Raw genomic sequence first — 22,319 nt, forward strand, 5'->3', positions numbered from 1 at the left:
TGCCATACCAGGCGGTGATACAGCCCGACAGGATGCTCTCGATCTCTCGATCTGTGCATCTGTAAAAGTTTGTGAGTGTTGTAGGTGACAAGCCAAATTTCTTCAGCCTCCTGAGGTTGAAGAGGCGCTGTTGTTTGTCCATGATGTGTACGCAGAGAAACTTAAAACTTTTCACCTTCTCCACTACTCTCCCGTCGATGTGGATGGGGGGGGATGCTCCCTCTGCTGTTTCCTGAAGTCCACGATCATCTCCTTTGTTTTGTTGACGTTGAGTGAGAAGTTATTTTCCTGACACCACACTCCAAGGGCCCTCACCTCCTCCCTGTAGGCTGTCTCATTGTTGTTGGTAATCAAGCCTACCACTGTAGTGTCTGCAAACTTGATGATTGAGTTGGAGGCGAGCCACGCAGTAATGGGTGAACAGGGAGTACGGGAGAGGGTTGAGAATGTGCCCTTTTGGGGCCCCAGTGTTGAGGATCAGCGGTGTGGATGTTGTTTTCTATCCTCACCACCTGGGGGCGGCCCGTCAGAAAGTCCAGGACCCAGGGTCTCGAGCTTAATGACGGGTTTGGAGGGTACTGTGGTGTTAAATGCTAAGCTGTAGTCAATGAACAGCGTTCTTACATAGGTATTCCTCTTGTCCAGATGGGATTGGGCAGTGTGCAGCGTAATGGCGATTGCGTCATCTGTGGACCTATTGGGGTGGTAAGCAAATTGGAGTGGGTCTAGGGTATCAGGTGGGGTGGAGGTGATATGATCCTTGACTAGTCTCTCAAAGCACTTCATGATGACAGAAGTGAGTGCTACAGGGCGGACTACAAAGGGAAACCCAGCCGCGAGCTGCCCAGTGACGTGAACTTACCAGACGAGCTAAATGCCTTTTATGCTCGCTTTGAGGCAAGCAACACTGAATCATACATGAGAGCACCAGCTGTTCCACATGACTGTATGATCACGCTCTCCAAAGCAGTTGTGAGAAAGACCTTTAAAAACAGGTCAACATTCACAAGGCCGCAGGGCCAGATGGATTACCAGGATGTGTACTCAACTGGCAAGTGTCTTCACTGACATTTCAACCTCTCTCTGCACAAGTCTGTAAGACCTACATGTTTCAAGCAGACCACCATAGTTCCTGTGCCCAAGAAACCACCCCAGTCATAGACTGTTCTCTCTACTACCGCATGGCAAGCGGTACCAGAGTGCCAAGTCTAGGACAAAAAGGCTTCAACAGTTTTTACCCCCAAGCCATAAGACTCCTGAACAGGTAACCAAATGGTTACCCGGACTATTTGCATTGTGTGCCCCCCCCAACTCCTCTTTTACACTGCTGCTACTCTCTGTTTATCTTATATGCATAGTCACTTTAACGATACCTACATGTACATACTACCTCAATAAGCCTGACTAACAGGTGTCTGTATATAGCCTTGCTACTCTTTTTTTCAAATGTCTTTTTACTGTTGTTTTGTTTCTTTACACACACTTTTTTTTCGCACCATTGGTTAGAGCCTGTAAGTTAGCATTTCACTGTAAGGTGTCTGTATATAGCCTTTTGTATTCTGCGCACGTGATAAATAAACTTTGATTTGGTGTAGTCAGACGTGAATGTGACTCACGTTAGTGATTGGTGCTAACTATCTAACGTTAAATATCCATGCCCTGGTGGACTAGTTAGCATGTCACCAACAGTGGGGTCTGGGGAAAAGGTTGAATACACTAACGATGAGCTAACTTATCTAGCTAACTAAACGTCAGATAAATATCCCTGCCCTAGTGGGCTAAAATGAGATGGCATGGAAAAGTTTGACTACATGAACGGTGAGCTAATATTAACTAGCTAGCTAGCTCATAAAGGACTTGTGGGCTCAATGTTTTCCCATACAAAACACAAACGGTTTTGTTCCACAACTGTATCTGTTGTACATGACTAAACAAATGACCTGTGAAGTCAGTTACACATGTCAGCAGGGTTGGAAATTAAGCTAACCAGAGGCTAGTACTTTTTAGATAGAGCTAGTAGACAATGTGCCAAACTAGCCTGACAGCAGTGAAATTTTGCCTTTACAAACATTGCACACCAAAGATTTAGAACTTGAATGTTACCCAGGCTTGTAGAAATTGTGATCTGCTGGCAAGTGCCCAAAATCCATATGTTCCATCCCTGCATGTCAGTCCCTTTCAGATGATCCCCCATATCAATGTTGGTCTTTCTCAGTGACCTCACAGCTGAGGCTTTCCTTCAGAGAATTAGAATCAGAAGTAGAGTCATATAACTCATCACAATACTTCACCTCTTCATGCAAATAGTACCCTAGACTGTCCTGGTCATTTCTGGCTTTGTCCCCTTTCCCCATGTTTTAGACCTAAGGCGTGACATGCGGAACATCAGGCTCACCCCACAAGAAGCCGTGCATGTCCAACACCACCCTCAGCAAGGAGAACTGCTGGAAGTAATGTACCTCTCTCTCTCTCATAACTTAAACAGCACCTACATAAATGCTCACTGTGCCCATGATAAAAATGCAATGTAAATTGTGTTGTACTACTGAATGAAACTGAGGAGATGCACTCAGACTTTGATTGAATTTACATTAACTAGATTACTTAAGTTGGCTGCTTTGACCAAAACTTGAACATAACCTATTGTTTGTGTATGATCTTTATTCATTGTTCACTTGTTTTTCAACAATGTCAGGTCCAGGTAGGGATGACTGGGGCCTTTAGCAAGTAAGACAAAGGGGTAGAGAAATCATTTGAACAGATTTAAAACTTTATCATGGGCACAGTGGGAATTTAACTACTTTTATTTAGTTGGCTGCTTTTGAGCAAAACTTGTACGACCTACGGTATGTGGAATATTTTTGGACCTTTGACTCTCCTGAAAACAGGCACTGACAGAATGAGCAATAGGAGTCTGTCAGAGGTCATCACACTGGATATTGCCAGTAAGGATGGTCTTCAAAGAGTTGGTAAGACCCTCCCTGAAATAGAAATTGTATTAGAAATTACCACCAGGGACACCTGAAGTCAATATTAAATGAATCATTCTTTATTATCAGCAAGCTGGAGAGGTTCCAACAAACTTAATGCACCATAGTAAACGTCAGTTGGGAGCTCCTCCGGGGCAGTCCCGTTAGTTCTCTTATATACTGCTTACACAGACAAGTCATATTTGCATGATTTACATTATTCATTACTGCACTTGGTTGGGCACTGGTGGCTTCCTCCACTCGCATTTCACATCCTTGCGGCCGATATTATGAAACTACAAAATAGGCTACAGGAAGGATGTTAAGTGCCACATGCCTTTCAATGCATGACTTTGAACACATTTGTTGTAAGAAACGTGCTATATAAATGAAGTTTGATTTGATTGATGACATAACAGCCGTAGAACATTTAATAAACTGTACTTTCAAATGAGTACAAGTGCAGTTTTTCCATGAACATCTAATGATAACTTGGGATTTTATCACTTGATATATAAATCATATAGTGGGAAGGATCCTATAAATCAAGACTGTGTGAATGCATGTACCACTCCGAATAAATACTTACTGTGCCTTTGAAGATTTGTCTCTAGTCATGAAACTACAATACAGGCTGGATGTCTAAAAGTACATTCTGAATGTCAATAGATTTTTACATTAATTCTCATCAATGACAACATTCTAGAACGGAGTTATCACTCATCTAAGTCTGGTATCTGGGGTAATCTGGTTAATGCTCTTTCCTTGTAGAATGTTGATGTCACAAGATGGAGAAGTGGGTGGCGGGGCTGGTGTGATCAGACGCACCTACAGCGAGTTGGCTAATCAGACAGGTAGCAGGGAATTGGCTGTAATATTTAAAAGCCTGGTGTTTGGGCCTAGGCGTTGAGGTGAGAATGTCTCTCCGTGGGTGTTCATGTCTGGTCTATTTTGGGTGATTGCGCGGGACCAGAAGTCTTACTGGTGAATTTGAGTGAGGAAGTGGGTGGCTGTGCTAACAAGGAATTGGGACTGTGGAGTTGAGTGGTGATCTGAAAGCAGAGGACCGAGAGAGGCATTGGTACAACACACATCCAGAAGCTTTAGCACCGCCAAGTAAGGGACGTGATTCTTCCTGCGTTCCCCTTACATTACTCTGTCTCTCGCTCTCTGGGCTGTTTTGCCACGCCACTGAAAGCCACTATTGTTGGCAGGTTTTCCTGCTGTCTGTATTCTTCTCGTTTAACACCGGAGACAGGGCCATTGGTTACGTCGCCAAGCAGAGTCTCAGACTGGGCTCGTTCCAGGAGAGGGAGCTGTCCGGATCTGTATATCGCCACAGAGACAATTATTTTATTTTTCTTTCTCGTCGGGCCCTAGACATCGAGAACCTATCCCCAACCTTTAAGAATATTTGAAGATAAATACACAATGCAGAGAACTAAAGATCAATGGAACTAGTTTCAGTTCAAAACCTATTTAGAATCTGGGTAGAGGTTCCAGTCTGGGACTCATAGCTACATGTGGCAAATTCTCATTCGTCCAAATTGTCTATACATTGAGCCTGAAATGGGATACTTGGTATTTGGCCCAATTTTACTGCAAGGAATTTTAAATTGGTCAACCATATATTTTTCCCTCCCTAATTTGCTTTGGGGTCTGTGCTATTGAAGAACAACATCAACTGCTAACACATTGCTGGGTGAGTCTAGACCTATATAATTTAAAATAACTAAATCAGGTTAATTTAAGTGCATGCAATGAGTTACGTGTCTGGGACATATAGGGGTCCTCTGTTAAAGCCTTCAGTTAAAATAAGCCATAACTGATCACGGGTGTGAAACAGAAGTAAGTTGCTAGTTGAGTAGCAATTTTTACACGTGAAGGTTATGTAAGCCTTGTACAAGCTTTTGAAGTAAACAAGTTAGGGGTAACCAGGCCCTGCAAAAACAAAATGTGATCTATAGATAGGTTAGTCCTCAAGGGGTTAAAAATAGGGTGTATGGTTAAATAAGTATATAAATATTATACAACTTTAAGTTATGTAAATGGCATTTTCAAGTGAGGAAAACTCTTGAAATGGACGGGACAGGTGCTCCGCATGTGAACATGAGAAATATATTAAATTCACCATCTAGTGATATGAAGAACCATTTCAAAGTAGAGGAGCTTAGGCAGGAGATAAAAATAAATATTTTGTCATTGTTGACAAGGACAGAAGATGGAATCTGTCTGATATACAAAAAGCTTGGAGAAAAATACAGAGAATGTCTGACTCACTGACAGACCCAATGGTCTTTAACCTTATTTAGCCAAAGTGAGAAAACAAAAAATTCCTTCAAGATAATCATAGGACATTGCATAAAGATTGTTCAACAAGAGCCCTCAAACTGTTAAACATTAAAAGGCAAAATTGTACAATTGCAGGATGCAAGGGTGGATAAGGCAGACTTGGCCCCCACCTGTGTGCTCTGTTCCCTCAATCTACCCTCATGCCGAGTTGCACAAGGCAGCTCAGGTTTCAAACATCTGGTCAGCACTTCCTGGCTTTGAGTCAGATTCTGACAGCGGTGACGAACGATGTCTTAGGCTGACCAGAACACAGGCCATTTAAAAGGAAGTAAAGAAACCCCCAGTGAAAGTAATTACACATAAATCAGAATCTCCAAAAGAGTTGGATAAATGGTCAAAGACTACGAAGCGTCCATGAGATGTCCTCTTACCCACATGGGACCATTTAAAGCGATAAAAAACAACCCTACAATCTACATCCTTATGATGGGTTACATTTTTAGCATTTCTTTTGAACAACCGTGAACATGGTGTACTTGACGAAAACATAGGTGAAAATGCACTCACCTCCAAAAATGGGTGCTCACACATCGGTTGATGCAATCCATACACAATGATTTGCGTAAAACTTTTGTTTCCACTACTGATTGGGAGAGTCAAAACTACGGTGACGTACAGAGACATCAACATAATAAACCGGCTGTCAGAGTTGTGCAGGTTCCGAGTGAAACCAACATTACTCGTTCAGCAGAAGAGAAACCTGGAGTGTGTTGAGGGATTTCTGGACGCTGGCAACGAGAACGTCGGGTAAAAACGCATGTCCTAATGAGAAGTGGCCAGAAGCAGGGGCCGTCTAAGGGAAAAAGTAAACAGGACAACAGGCCCAACGACACAATGCTGATGTAGAAATTTAAGAAGCACTCTCTGGCTCAGCAGCAGAGTTTGCTGGATGTGGATGCCGTGGAGATGAACTAAAAGACTCCCTCTTTACGGCCCATCTCAACTGGTGTACATATGAAATCCCATGGAATATATGTGAACATGAGTTAACAACTTCGCAGTAGATTTTTTTAGTAGATGCGGGTGCTAAAGTCACTATTTCCCATATCTTATGCAAAACATATGTCCTCAGTACACAGGCAAGAAGATGAGCAACAGGAGTGTGGGCGGATATGAAACAGACCAAACCATTATCAATTTCTATTAGTCCAATGAAGATTGATGCAGGGGTGTGGATAGGCTACTTTGAACAACCTATTTTAGGCCTTGATGTTATAATACAACTTGACTTCACTGAACATCTGAAGGAAAGGTGACATGGCAAATTAAGACAACTGCAGGGCTCTACAGTTCAGAACCATCCTATTTACACTACGAAGAAAAATAAGTGTGGAACTTTGGACATGGAACCAGTGCGCAGGTGTTGCCCCACCTTGCACAACACAATATCCCATCAGCAAGAAATCTATGGCCGCTACTAAAGTAGTGATTAGAGATCTATGTGAAATGGGTATTGTTGAAAAGAGATACTGCCTCTAACAGTCAAGTATGGCCTGTGAGGAAATCAAATTGTGACTGGAAGGTGACAGTGGACTACAGGAATGCAAATGAAGCCATCTCCAAGCTCACTCCACTGGTGGGTAACTGTGGTAGCAGAATCAGAATTAGTTAGGTAACATTGATAAGATGTTTTATTTACATAATACTACTTGTGAGATATGTCATTAGGAATGTTTTCTTTTGGATAATACTGTTGGCAGTTTGCAGTTATCCCTTCTCTGCTGGGGCTTAGTCACTAGGGGCCCAGAGGGGGGAAGAGGTCAGGCTTGTCTTCATATGTCAATGTATCTGTTAAACCATGTGATGCTATGAAGAATATCAGAAGGGGAGGAGGACAGAATGGAGGCTTGTCTTCTTATGGGAATGTGTCTAACTATTTTATGTCCCCTCTGAGGTTGCCCTTATCTTGATTTAGTATAAGACCTAAGAGGCTCACTGTCTTTTCTGATCTTGTCCAGGAGGGGGTGTATTTGAGATGGGAGTATCTAGAATTAACAATTGATATATGCCATTGGATGAGGTAATGTTTTGGTACTATGTTGTACCAAGAACGAGATAAGAACTTTGTTTAGGAGATCAAACTGAACGATAATTTATAGCGAATGCTATATGGCTATGGGGTACTCCTCTTTCAAGTAAAAGGCACTTTGTGAAGTTCCTATTATCTGTGGTTTGTCATGTCGACTAGGGGGTGGATCTTTGCTATAAAAGATCCGTTGCCATTTTGTAAACACTCAGAGAATTCATTTATAGACACTGAATTGATCTGAGAGTCAAAAAGGGCTATGGTGAAGCTCATAATTAAAGATGGACTTTATAATATAACTGACTTCTGTGTGGTTTGCTCTCTCAATGTTTAGTAATATAGGAAATTACCACGACACTAACTCAACCATTTTTTCCTCATCACCTGCTCACTCTGTTCTCTGTCATTAATATGTCTGATGGGTTCTGGTAGGTACTCTTACACCCGGAGGCAAAATGGCAAATTTACCAGATTTGTTTCATATTAATAGTTAACAATTATATGCTTAACAATAGTAAGACATTTCTATTCTACCAATGTTGTGCTTCTGAGAAAGCAGCTGGTCTAGGCGTGTAGTCAAGTACATGGGATAGAGATAAACTTGAGGAACAGAATAGACCTGTATTGTTTCCAATCATCTTTGCTTCCGAGTAACTTGGTCACACGGCATAAGACAAAGAGCCTCTGAGTGACCACAGTTCTTCAGTCCATCCTTTTCTTTTACTATCTTCCACGGGCACAGCTGTGTGGAGATATGAAGAGAATAGAGGCAAACTTGGTAGAGATAGGAGTAATGGAACTGACGTTATCACTTGTTTGTGCGGTATGACCTCACACACCCAATACATATAGCCACAAGAAGAAAACAAAGTAGCTTATGATGCCCTGATCTGCCGGGGAGGGGTGGAACCAACCATGACTAAGCAGTTTTGGGATTTCTATATAACTCCCTTGCTTTTTCTGTATTGTTGGGCTCTCAATGATCATCTACGGGTGGTCTTGACCAGCTCCATTATTGCAATAATTAAATCGATATTAAAGTATGATTGTTTGAAGAAATTGAAAGTCTCATCTCCCTTTCTTGATTAGAATTTCCACTACATTCTAACCTGGGTTACACTGTGCACAGGGGTTATACCAAAGTGACTCGAGGAAACTCACACTCCACTGAGGAGAAGCTGGTACCTGCCTAAGGTTCAAGGAGAGGGGCGTTGGCGGGTGAATACGGGATCCCGAACACAGAGTGACTGATATTTCTTGTAAACAATTTTTTTGATTGCTGACATAAGGGGTACTGGCAAAAGGGACTAGGACACGGGGTTCTGAAACCTCCACGGAAGTGTGCCTCTCCTCCACCAGCCACTTGCCGAACTCTTTGGTTTTGTTTTCACCTTTTCTTTCCCTGTATTTAAACCCTCTGTTTCCCCCATGGTGCGGCGTTCAGTTAGGTTTATTTTGATGGCTGTTTTTTTGACCAGCCACTGATCTTTACGGTCGATGTAATTGTTACCTTGTGCCTTGACTTTTCATTTTCTCCTGCCCTGACTTCATGTTAAAAAAGAGACTTGACTTGAGAATAGGTTAAAAGTCTAGGGTGTGGGGTTTAGAAAAAGGGACGCCTACGACTAGTGAAAATATAGTATGTAAATCAAATATAGGTAATGCCCTGGGTTAGTATAGTAAGATGTAAATGTATGAGTTATGGTATCCCAGGAACTAACGGAGTTGAGAATATTCCTGCAGGTTATAAAAAAATATTGTAGAAAACTACTAATTGATTAGTGTGTTTTGGGAACAGTACTGTGGTGAATGTGATATGAGAGAATTAGAAATTTGGATAATAAGATTGAAATATGCATAGTAATCTGATTGAAATTTGGATAATAAGTTTCTATATTTAACCGTTATCCTATTAAATCCTGGGATAGGGGGCAGCATTTTCACATTTGGATGGAAAGCGTGCCCAGAGTAAACTGCCTGCTACTCAGGCCCAGTTGCTAATATATGTATATTATTAGTAGATCTGGATGGAAAACACTGAAGTTTCCAAAACAGTTTTAATGATGCCTGTGAGTATAACTGAACTCATATGGCTGGCGGAAACCTGAGAGAAATCCTACCAGGAAGTGGGAAATCTGAGGTTTGTAGTTTAACTCATTGCCTATCGAATATACAGTGTCTATGGGGTTAAATTGCACTTCCTAAGGCTTCCACTAGATGTCAAGTCTTTAGAACGTTGTTTGATGCTTCTACTGTGAGGGAGGGGGGAAAGGGAGTTGAATGAGTCAGAGGTCTGCCAGAGCGCCATGAGCTGGTCATGAGCTGGTCATGAGCGCGTTCACGTGAGCGTTAGCTTGCGTTACATTGCATTTCTGAAGACAAAAGAATTCTCCGGTTGGAACATTGAAGATTTATGATAAAAACATCCTAAAGATTGATTCTATACATCGTTTGACATGTTTCTACGAACTAATGACTTTTCTGAACTTTTGCCTGGACCTGCACGCGCGGCGTTATTTTTGAACTGCGCGCTAACAAAAGGATATATTTTGACATGGACTTTATCAAACATTTATTGTAGAACTGGGATTCCAGGGAGTGCATTCTGATGAAGCTCATCAAAAGGTAAGTGAATATTTAATGCTATTTCTGACTTCTGTTGACTCCAACATGGCGGACATCTGTATGGCTTGATTTGTTGTCTGAGCACCGTACTCAGATTGCATGGTTTGCTTTTTCCATAAAGTTTTTTTGAAATCTGACACAGCTGTTGCATTCAGAAGTATCTCTAATTCTGTGCATAACACTTGTACCTTATATTAAAGTTTATGATGACTCTGTAAATTGATGTGGCTCTCTGCATAATCACCGGATGTTTTGGAAGCAAAACATTACTGAACGTAAACGCGCCAATGTAAACTGAGATTTTTGGATATAAATATGCACTTTATCAAACAAAACATACATGTATTGTGTAACATGAAGTCCTAGGAGTGTCATCTGATGAAGATCAAAGGTTAGGGATTACTTTTTCCTCTCTTTGTCACAAAAATACATCCATTTTCCAGCCTAGGCTCTGACCTAACATAATCATGTTGTGCTTTCGCTGTAAAGCCTTTTTGAAATCGGACACGATGGGTAGATTAACAAGAAGTTTAATTTGGTGTATTGCACTGCACTTGTGAATGTATGAAAGTTACATATTTGAAAAAAATATTTTTGAATTTCGCACGCTGCCTTTTAAGCGGAATGTTCGAGGGGTTCCGCTAGTCACTGCCCATCATAGTAATATCACAAGGTATTATTGAGCGGAGATGCATTGCCTACGGTCTTGTGTAGTATACGGGCCACTCATAACAAACCCATAGGGTTGAGTCCATTTGAGGTAGTCACAGGTCGACCCATGTCACTACCAGGCAGATTCAATTTGAGAAAGGCAGACGTACACATAAGTGACAATGCTTAACTATCGCATACAACTTTCTAATGCAGTAGGGGAAGCAGACAGACAAGAGGCATGGGCAATAACTCCCGATGGGGGACATGACAGTGCCAGGACAGTGGGCGATGGTAAATTATTATTTTTAAACGTAACAGACACATTAGGGACAAAATGGGAAGGTCATTGCAAGGTTGTCTATTTTGATGACAAAGTGGAGCCTGGAGGATAAAGAACGGATTGGCTAGCAATCGCTGGCCAATCTCAGGGGAAGAAGCATAGTAAGCCGATCAGAACCTGATAAAGCTTCTACGTTTTACACCGCAGTCTTCAAATTAGGGATATCTAGGTGAAATGTCCATGTTTTCCTGGAAAATCTGGACATTCTTTCTTAGGGAGATAAGTGAAATATAAATTTCTTGGAACCAGGACGTTTGCTTTTTTCCCCCCTCCGTTACAGGTTATGAGAATCTACCATGCAGCAATATCCCCTGACACAAGGCCTGTACCTGAAACGATACAAGATCACCAGTGAAGTGTTCTTTAGAGACGTCATTAACAAACAGTGGAACGGAAGAAGAATTCCTCACTACTGCGGTTTTTATACTGTCTAGTTTCATGTTTTCGATAATACATTAAGCATATTTATTTTTTAAATGATCGAGGGGGAAATGTAAGAATATTTAAAGATAAATACACAACGCAGATAACTAAAGATCAATGGAACTAGTTGTTTTTCAGTTCAACATCAGTTTAGAATCTGGGTAGGTGTTCAGTCCAGGACTCATAGCTACATGTGGCAAGTTCTCATTGGTCCAAATTGTCTATACATTGAGCATGAAACGGGATACTTGGTATTTGGCCATTGGCCCAATTTTACTGCAAGGAATTCTAATTGGTCAACCACAGGCTAGGTTTTGGTATAAACTACATCCTCTTTGTTTAGTGGAGAAACAATGAGAACAGGGAAGAATTCAAATCTACCATCCACTTTGCAACAATTCTGATTTATTCTCTTTGAATAAATATATTTTTTTTTTTTTTGGGGGGTCTGTTTTATTGAAGAATAACAACTACTAACACTTTCTATATGTTGTCTGGCATTCCGCCTCCCTAATTCGTCACATAGCAGTAGAGTGTTACAGGAGTAGAGCAGGGCCAAGGGTGGGTCCCATATGATGTGAAGCACCAGAGCACGATTGTAGTGCCTTTCACCATATTGTTTGTAGTGCCTTTTGTTAGAATAATTATGTTGTAATAATTCAGTGTGCAGTGTCACTTTTGCATGCCCGATATATTTACCTGAGGGAGTTAGGAGAGGTTAACCTACCTGAGGGGAGGCTCTATTGTGTTGACAGTCTGGGAAATCATGCAGTCTGCTGTGGGGAAACCCGTCCGATCAGATGTTAAAATAAAACTTACCGTGAGCATACTTCCATGTCCTGGTCTTCTGTGTTGGCGTTGTGTGCTGGTGTTACAAAGTGAAAATGTAGAGTTTCCATTCAACCTCACTTGCGCTGGGCACAATGTAAATGTCACAGAACACAGCAGTTCACGAGCAGAGTAGTGGGTGAAACCATTCACTTCAGAAAAAGGTGTGATATCAATAAAGTTCTCATTTTGTGTTAGAATTCATACAAATATTTACTGCCATTGTAGTAAGGTTGGCAATATGAGAGGTCTTCAGACTTAACTTTAATTATTTTCCTTGAAAGAACAACTAGTGGGTTTTGAGTGCTTCTCGTTTATTTGGAAAGTTGTTCAACCTGTTCTTCAGTCTGAGAGAAATAGTCTGAGAGCAGGTTAGTGTTTCCTTCCTCTGTACATAAAAACTGTATAACACAAGTGTCTTTTGAAAACTGGTTCATATATCCCAAAGTCAATAGTGAATGTGAATATTTATGTTGCCGTTAATATATTTCAAGCCTATTTCAGCAAGTTAAACAAGTGTTTGCTGTCTTAGCTAGCCATGTTAATGACGAGCTAATTAGAAGCGTCAGTCAGTGCACTGTAATGTCACGCTAACTATTGCTTCTTTAATTAAATATTAAGTGAATGTTATTTTTGTACTACTGTCATGACTCGTGGTCGAGGAGCCAAGGCCTCAGATCCAAGGCCTCAGTTTTATGACACCTCACGTCAATCGTAAATCTTATGCATCAGAGAACCCTCTCCTGCTCTCTAGTATCAAGATTGGAATGTCTTTGTTGCAGAGATAACAAAAACTAACATCCCAAGAGTGAACTTTGGAACAATATTTCTAAGACAGGAACATTAAAAATGATCAGTGGGGATCTAAGGAATAATCACATCCTACTTGTCATTTTGGGACGTTTTTAAAAACTATGAACCAAATACTGTAACTTAGGAAGGAAACCCCCTTTGGCTTTTATGTTTCCATCCAATATGATGTTAATACAATATGAAGAATGATAACTATTTTTGTAAAGATAAGAATGTGATTCGTTTTCTAACGAGATCATAGTTTTCATGTCCGTTGCACATTAACTAAGCCACTCCCCGAATGAGGTCAGAAGAACATGTCAGTGCGATAGTACTGGTCTTTTCAACCAGAGTGCTTAAAAGGACTGCTAAGAATTAACATGCAGACCAGTAGACGTGAAGGATGAGCTAAACGTTACAAAAGGTTGAAACTCCCAGACCATAAAGCGTGCAGCTGTGGCTACACGTTGAAATGGTTGGAAACTCTGAAACTCAAAATGAGGTGGAGAAATTCACTAGACCAGAACATTTGACAGTCTGCAGCTGTGTGTGTGTGTGTGTAACGTGATCTAGAACTTTGACTATCTACTCAAGAAAAGAGGCAAGAAGTTCATCTCAGACAATCATGAGTGCATCTAAGTAACTGCTCTGAAAACACTCCACTACAAGACCAAGACAACTACGACATTGTGACCTCTGGTGGACAACCAGAGCCTTACACACATCAAGCCTTTCCCATAGAAGGATTGATTGGTTGCAACAGAGCGATGGACAAAGACATCTACACAAATACATTACATTTCTTACCCAGATGGGCGGTGGTTCATGTGCAAGGTATTTGATTAATATGAGAATAGTTATACAATGTATCCACAATAAATGTCTCTCTAGCTCTCTTTTTCCCCACCCCCTCTCCATTGTAAGTGTGTATGTGTACTCTGTTATTATTTAGTTAGTAAATAAATACATTTGTGTAGTACTGAATAATCAGAAAGGGCTGGGGTTCTTGCAGATCCAGGAAGGTTACGACTGTTCAGAAGTAATGATTAATAAGTGACTGTTATCAATATAACAGACTTATAATAAACTTCTAGAGTTTATTTCGGGAGATGGTAACTCGTTAAACTTCTTCCGTGGTGCCCCAAATTCCAAATGAGTTAATTGTTACATGATTAATTGAATCTGGTAACAATTGAACATAGTAGGTAATGATTCTATAAACAGTCATCACATCAATGAAAGTTACCTTAAAAGGTTTATATAAAAAATATTTAAAAAAGTGTTGAACTTGTGCTCTTTATGGATTGATTTCACTTCACATGGAGGGTACATATCTTTTAGAGAGCGCAACAGTAATGATCTCATGTCCTACCTAATCAGTGAACGTGTGGCTGTGACCGTCCTGTCATCGCTGTTTGACATCTTTTACTGCAGGTATGTCTGACTGTATTTTAGTTTTCTAAACACGCATTTATACTATACGATCACTTTGTGCATTAAGTCAGAGATTTTGAGAGCAGTGAACATCCTGTCAATGCCCATCATCACTGTTTGATATCTTTTACTGCAGATGAAAACCAAGTCAACCTGAAGTGTGCCTTTCTTCTGGGTGGCTATATGAAGTAGGTTACACTGGAGAACTTTGATCCTGTGTTGGATGGAGTAAAAATGGGTTCACACTAAACTGTATTGAACACATTGTATTTCTAAGACGCTCAAACGTAACTTAGAGACACTCACCGACACAGGATAAACTGTATCCCTCATGCTCGCCCTGACCGGTAAGTTGCCCCTCACTATAGCTGCACTTCTCCACATGGCCAGACTTAGTGGTCTTCTCCCCTTTTAAATGCTCTTATGCTCATCCTTGAAAAATGACATCAGGTCTGAAATAGACACCAAAGTCGACATACTGTACAAACAATTATCTAGGCTAAGTAATACAAAATTATTTTTTGATCTACTACTCTGCTGGTGACGGAAGAAGTTCAACACTTCTATTCTTTTCCAATACTGCACATAGATTCATCTTGGATTGGGCACAAGTCTCTGATTGCGCTGTTGTATCTGACGGTGTCGGCTAGAGAGGATGTGCAGGAGCTTCCTGCAGGACTTTGCAGTCTTGCTGAAGTCTTCCCTGTTGCTAATTTAGCATTTCAAATTCAGAGTAAATTGAGGTGAATATATATATATATAAAACTCACCTTGTCTGAGAATTACATGGTTTTATACTGTGGGGCTCTATGGTGGCATCCAGCTCCACCAGGCTCCAAGAAATCAGATGAGAAACCTGCAGAGATTAACAAAAGAAAATGTTACCTGCATTTAGGATTCATGTCTGTAAATTACATTAATAGAGCTGATTTAAAAAAATATGAGTCATGGAAATTATAATCAATAATAAAGGAGAGGCAAGGTCAATCACCAATCAGGATATTACTTTATTCAAAACGTTTTAATAAGGAGCAGGTCACAGCACACATGTGAATAGTGTGAGTGCTCTGCAATAATGAGGCTGGTCGACCCAACACTCGTGTTGGGCTGAGAGCTCTGACATACAAAGAACAGAAATATATTTTATAGTAAAGATACACCCTCTTAGTCTACATGACAAACAGCAGATGTGTGGAATGGGTTAAAAGGTTAGGATTTGTATGAAATAAATTGATAATTCACAGACAGTATATGCTGTAAAGACTGTTCTCATGCATGGAAACCAGGGTTTGGCCCACAAGACGAGGTTCTTATCAGCTACTCATAAAAGATCTTGTCCCTGGTACCTTACAGACACCAATTCAGGCTATGAAATGCAGGATCAGTCAGACCGGGGACATCTCTCACATGCACCACTAATCATAAAATGGAATGTGGCTGGTTTTATCATCTAGCCATCACTTAATCAGTTGCCAGCCCAAGCTCCAGAAGCTCCTCAGTTCACAGACACAAATGAGAGTTCTAAGAACCCAATTATATTGCATAAAACAACCAATTGATGCATAAACAGTATTAAACATAATCTTTAACATTTTCTATCACAATCCCCCATTTTGAGACTAATCTCTACTTCAAAGAAAATTACAAGGTTTAAAAATGCATTAATACACATGTAGAAAACCAAATAAGGAATTAAACAACTTAATTTAAGCATTAAAAAAAACTTCCTTGCACTATTATATTATCATTGTAAATGACCATCTGTTGGTTCATTTAGTTTTCAACCTTAGCATAAATTATCCTTCATATATAAAAATCTAAATCTGAATACATTTTTCATCAGTACGAAACAAAATCTTGATACTTCCTTGGACACTGATATCTAACCTCCAAACGAGCTTCAACGCCATACAACACTCCTTCCGTGGCCTACAACTGCTCTTAAAATGCTAGTAAAAACCAAATGCATGCTTTTCAACCGTTCGCTGCCTGCACCCCTGACTAGCATTACCATCCTGGATGGTTCCGACCTAGAATATGTGGACATCTGTAAGTACCTAGGTGTCTGGCTAGACTAAACTCTCCTTCCAGACTCATATCAAACATCTCCAATCGAAAATCAAATCTAGAGTCAGCTTTCTATTCCGCAACAAAGCCTCCTTCACTCACGCCGCTAAACTTACCCTAGTAAAACTGACTATCCTACCGATCCTCGACTTCGGCGAAGTCATCTACAAAATAGCTTCCAATACTCTACTCAGCAAACTGGATGCAGTTTATCACAGTGCCATCCATTTTGTTACTAAAACACCTCATACCACCCACCACTGCGACCTGTATGCTCTAGTCGGCTGGCCCTCGCTACATATTCGTCGCCAGACCAACTGGCTCCAGGTCATCTACAAGTCCACGCTAGGTAAAGCTCCGCCTTATCCCAGTTCACGATGGCAACATCCACCCGTAGCACGCGCTCCAGCAGGTGTCTCACTGATCATCCCTAAAGCCAACACCTCATTTGGCTGCCTTTCGTTCCAGTTCTCTGCTGCCTGTGACCGGAACAAATTGCGCAAAAAAAAAAAAAAAAAAAAAAAAAACCCACGCTGAAGTTGGAGACTTTTCTCCCTCACCAACTTCAAACATCTGCTATCTGAGAAGCTAACCGATCGCTGCAGCTGTACATAGTCTATCGGTAAATAGCCCACCCAATTTTACCTACCTCATCCCCATACTGTTTATATTTACTTTTCTGCTCTTTTGCACACCAATCTCTACCTGTACATGACCATCTGATCATTTATCACTCCAGTATTAATCTGCAAGATTGTAATTATTCACCTACCTCCTCACGCCTTTTGCACACAATGTATAGACTCTTTCTACTGTGTTATTGACTTGTTAATAGTTTACTCCATGTGTAACTCTGTGCCGTCTGTTCACACTGCTATGCTTTCTTGGCCAGGTCGCAGTTGTAAATGAGAACTTGTTCTCAACTAGCCTACCTGGTTAAATAAAGGTGAAAAAATATATATAAACTGAGCATACTACAATGGGTCAACATGGTGGAAATAATTATTTCCATTCCTAAAGCATCATCTGTAGAAACTAAAATTGTCATATCTTGGACAAATCCGGGTAGACTAACGGTTTAAGTAAAATGTCTTTCGTTTAGTGCCTAATGAACATGACCCAGTACAAGCATTATGATCCCACTATTTATAAGGCAACGCCTATGTACCATTAGCATAAAACTGCTATATTTCCTGAGTATTATCATTAAAAATGCCATTTTGTCATGGATATACACTACCGTTCAAAAGTTTGGGGTCACTTAGAAATTCCCTTGTTTTTGAAAGAAAATCTATTTTTTTGTCCATTAAAATAACAAATTGATCAGAAATATAATGTAGACATTGTTAATGTTGTAAATTACTATTGTAGCTGGACATGGCAGACTTTATGGAATATCTACATAGGCATACAGAGGCCCATTATCAGCAACCATCACTCTTGTGTTCCAATGGCACATTGTGTTAGCTATTCCAAGTTGATCATTGTAAAAGGCTAATTGATCATTAGAAAACCCTTTTGCAATTATGTTAGCACAGCTGAAAACTGTTGTCCTGATTAAAGAAGCAATAAAACTGGCCTTCTTTAGACTAGTTGAGTATCTGGAGTATCAACGTTTGTGGGCTCGATTACAGGCTCAAAATGGCCAAAAACAAAGAACTTTCTTCTGAAACTCAGTCTATTTTTGTTCTGAGAGATGAAGGCTATTCCATGCGAGAAACTGCCAAGAAACTGAAGATCTCGTACAATGATGTGTACTACTCCCTTCACAGAACAGCGCAAACTGGCTATAGCCAGAATAGAAAGAGTGGGAGGCCCTGGGGCATAACTGAGCAAGAGGACAAGTACATTAGTGTCTAGTTTGAGAAACAGACGCCTCACAAGTCCTCAACTGGCAGCTTCATTAAATAGCACCTGCAAAACACCTGTCTCAATGTCAACAGTGAAGAGGCAACTCCGGGATGTGGCCTTCTAGGCAGAGTTGCAATTAAAAAGCCATCTCAGACTGGCCAATAAAAAGAAAAGATTAAGATCGGCAAAAGAATAGACACTTGACAGAAGAACTCCCCAATTTAGAATTACATTCTTCAGTGAGTCACATTGGTCCTATCACTCAAAGGTAAAACCCTTAATTTAGCACACGTCACTGACAGACTGTACATTTATCCATAATTCTAGTATTAACGTTCTCATCAAGGGTATAATTACAGATCAGTATCTTAATGCATTCTTAGTCTAAATTACTATGAATGTAGCAGTATGTAGACCTCCACAATCACCCGGATAACCCAAAATATATATTTTTTTAGACAAGTCTAAATAAATTACGGGCACAGTTGACCAATCCCCTCCTTCCCGGCACTCAATCTTTTCTTAATTCTCTTCAGATCACTTTGAACTGTAAAGCTGATGGCCCATGATAGGTTCCAATTTCAATGTCTCCCCTGGGCCGCCACCAACTTTACCACCTATTATGTCTTGTCCATTTGCCAACCAGTGTCGTGTCTTTGGCTATGCGGGATTAAATGATATGACATGCTATTCTATATAAGTAATATTACCTGATTGAGCTAATCATGTAAATGTAATTAACGAGAGTCGGGCACCACTAAATAATATTTAATAGAGCTGTTATCTTCCTGAATAAACTCTTAAAGACCTAGTAATATTTTACATCAATAGCAGTCAATATTAATCGTCATCTTAATTCAGTCACATCTGAAAGTTGTAAATTCTTAGTTATCTGCACGAACCCTGGCTAACAAGTTGAATCAGCAATACAAAAATTGGGTTTGATTATTTACTTACTAAATACCTAACTAATCACAGAATTACACACAATTTGTAATCAAGTTATGATTTAATTATGTCATAAAGGAAAACGTCCCTAGCGGGTGGAACAGATATGACAGCTTGTTACACAAAAGAAAAGGGGCTGGGTTTGAGTGAAAGAGCAGGAAGACTGAGGAACAAAGGGAAGAAGCTGCACTATTGTAAATACAGCATCTTATGCATTCTAAATTACCACCCATTTGGAAAAGGAAAATGCAATAAATATTTACTCGGAGCTGCTCTTCGGTAAGTTGGTGGTAGATGGAAGGCCGTGTTGCCCAACTGAGTCCTTTGAAGAATGTCTCTGGTTGTCAATTGGATACGTTGTAGTAACGTCGTTGGGTGATAGAATGGACACTGTCTGTTCCTTCCTAACCCTCGTTTGCATCTGCTGTTGCTAACTCAAAGGCTAGGAGGTATCACTTGTGTAGTGAATAAGAGTTCAAAGTTCATACCAGTCGCAACCAAAGCTCACGCTGATTTTGGCTTTGTTCTGTAGTTATCTGAACCATACATCGGAACGTCATCCTCATGTCCTCGGAACAGGAGGTTATATTGTCGTCAAGGGCTTATATAGGAAAGGAGAGGGCGTGTTTGAAAAGTTTTATACCCATGTCCCGTCACAGGGGCGGGCCACTGATTGAGCAGAGCCCTGTCTTATGAAAACCCAAATCTCACATTTTAGAAGCTAAAATGAAATTTTATCCCATCACGAATAATTTCATATTCAAACATTTAAATTGAACAATTCCATGTGAATCCCATAACTGATGTGTAGACTTTCCACTGTAGAGTTTGTCATCTTATCATTGATGCGAATGTCTCAGATGACAACCGAACTGACATCATATTCATTAAGTACCACCGCATATGTTCAATTGTTCGGATTACCAGAATATAGTTAATTCCCCTCCCACCTACTGATGTTCCTAGAATCTATGTTAACCAAGGGTTTTGCAAATGTAACCTCAGTAGCGTAGAGAGAAGAAAGGGGGGGAAGAGGTATTTATGACTGTCATAAACCTACCCCCCCAGGCCAACGTCATGACACCAGCAACGAGAGGTTTTGGAACGGATCTCTCCATGTGCACCCCTGTCGCACTCCTGAGAGAAAAGGCAGTTGAGAGCTTCGATTGGATGCTGTGTACAGGTTGCTGGCTCAGACTCAAGTCTCTCTGTAGAAGTGGTGCAAGACAGGGCTGTATGGAACGCCATTTCTTCAGCCGGTTAAAAGGGTTGAGGTTCACAATGTTCATGGCTGAATTATCTGTACTCACCTTCACCATAACCTCGAGAGAGGACAGATCAGAACAGTTCAGTGCATTTCTGATTCAGGAAATCCAGACAAGCATTGACTGTGACAAATGATTACTTTTACCAATGTTCTTGATACAAAATCCTAAAAACAAACAAAACACATGCTGTTGAAACAATTCTTTCAAATTGGCTTACTCCCCTATTACACTGTCAACCTCACCGCAGAGTCACAGGATCAGGAAGTTTGACTGCTAATCCTTAGAGAGTAATCGCGATCATCCAGCAGACGCAATCTGGTGAGATTTATACTGAAGAAATAGAACAAACCACACAACACTCCTTCATATATCACCCGATACACTTCTATATATCAGTCAATGTGTTTAAAACTTCAATCCAAAACCCCTCAGCAGACTGGTAATTCCCCCATTTTCACAAAACGGTGTAAAAAAAAAAAAACTGGTCAAATAAAACTATTTAAAATACCAAATCGAATTAGGATCACTACCCTTAATAACACCGTATAGAAACAGTTTACCCCGTAGGAAAGCCTTGAGACAACCTCCCCTTATTCAAGGGCACTGTCTTTCTCCCGTGGTCCAAATCACAAATAGGGATATGAACTATAAACTTCATAATTATTAGTATTACAAATGGCCTTCAAATCAGTATTACATATTACCTTTAAATCACCCAATATCTTTCAGCTTTCCAGTGAGGGCTGTCACACCCTGATCTGTTTCACCGTCTTTGTGCTCGTCTCCACCCCTCTCCAGGTGTCACCCATCTTCCTCATTATCTCCAGCGTATTTATACCGGTGTCCTGTTTGTTGCCAGTTCATCTTGTCAGGTCTTACCAGCTTGTTTTCCATCTCCCTGCTTTCAAGTTCTGTTTCCTAGTTTCCCCGGTTCTGATCATCCTGCCTACCTTGACCTCGAGCCTGCCTGCCATTCTGTACCTGCCTGACTGACCCATTTATGAACCTCTGCCTGTCCTGACGTTCTGTACCTTATTGACTCTGCCCTGGATTACAGACATCTGCCTGCCTTTGACCTGTATTTTTCCTGCCCTCTATTTGGATCAATAAACATCTATGACTCTAGCAGTCTGCGTCTGGGTCTTATCCTGAATTCTGATAGAGGGTGATCAATCAACACTAGAAAGTCAGGACAGAGGTCCTTCAAATAAGTGTTTATTTCTATTTTAGACTAATCATTTAAAAACAGTCAAACATTTCATATCCCAGGTTCAGTAATTTCTCAGTACATTTATCAAAATAATTCGTGTTTAAGTTAACTCAGAAAATAAAAACTTTAAGATACCACAGCTCTAACCAGTGAAAAACCCACTAAAACCAAATGAAAGACCACTCACAATATGGCCATCAGACATGGTATTAACTTCTTATGGTATAGGGGACACTTGCGTCCCACTTAGCCAAAAGCCAGGGAAAATGCAGCGCGGCAATTTCAAATAAAATTATATAAAAATCAAACTTTCAACTAAATCACACATGTAAGAGATACTCACTCCAATATGTCCCATAAACATCACAATTGGTCCTTTTGTTCGATTAATTCCGTCCATATACATATATATATATATATATATATATACATCCAAAATGTTTATTATATCAAATTCATTCGGCACGTTTGATCCAGAAAAAAAAACTGCTTCCAAATTGCGCAAAGTCACTAAAAAAACATTTCAAAAGTT

At 40.4% G+C, this 22,319-nt stretch overlaps 1 protein-coding gene across 1 annotated transcript in view; it reads right to left on the reverse strand.

Moving 5' to 3' along the window:
* Positions 1-22,319, reverse strand: part of LOC112226612 (serine/threonine-protein kinase tousled-like 1-B) — a 40,981-nt gene that overhangs the window by 15,739 nt on the left and 2,923 nt on the right. Inside the window, exon 2 of the mRNA XM_024391062.2 lies at positions 15,214-15,299. The gene's annotated coding sequence lies outside the window, so the exon portion shown is untranslated. The remainder of the gene's footprint in view (positions 1-15,213; positions 15,300-22,319) is intronic.

The sequence above is a fragment of the Oncorhynchus tshawytscha genome, linkage group LG28 (assembly GCF_018296145.1).
Source record: "Oncorhynchus tshawytscha isolate Ot180627B linkage group LG28, Otsh_v2.0, whole genome shotgun sequence".
NCBI lineage: Eukaryota > Metazoa > Chordata > Actinopteri > Salmoniformes > Salmonidae > Oncorhynchus > Oncorhynchus tshawytscha.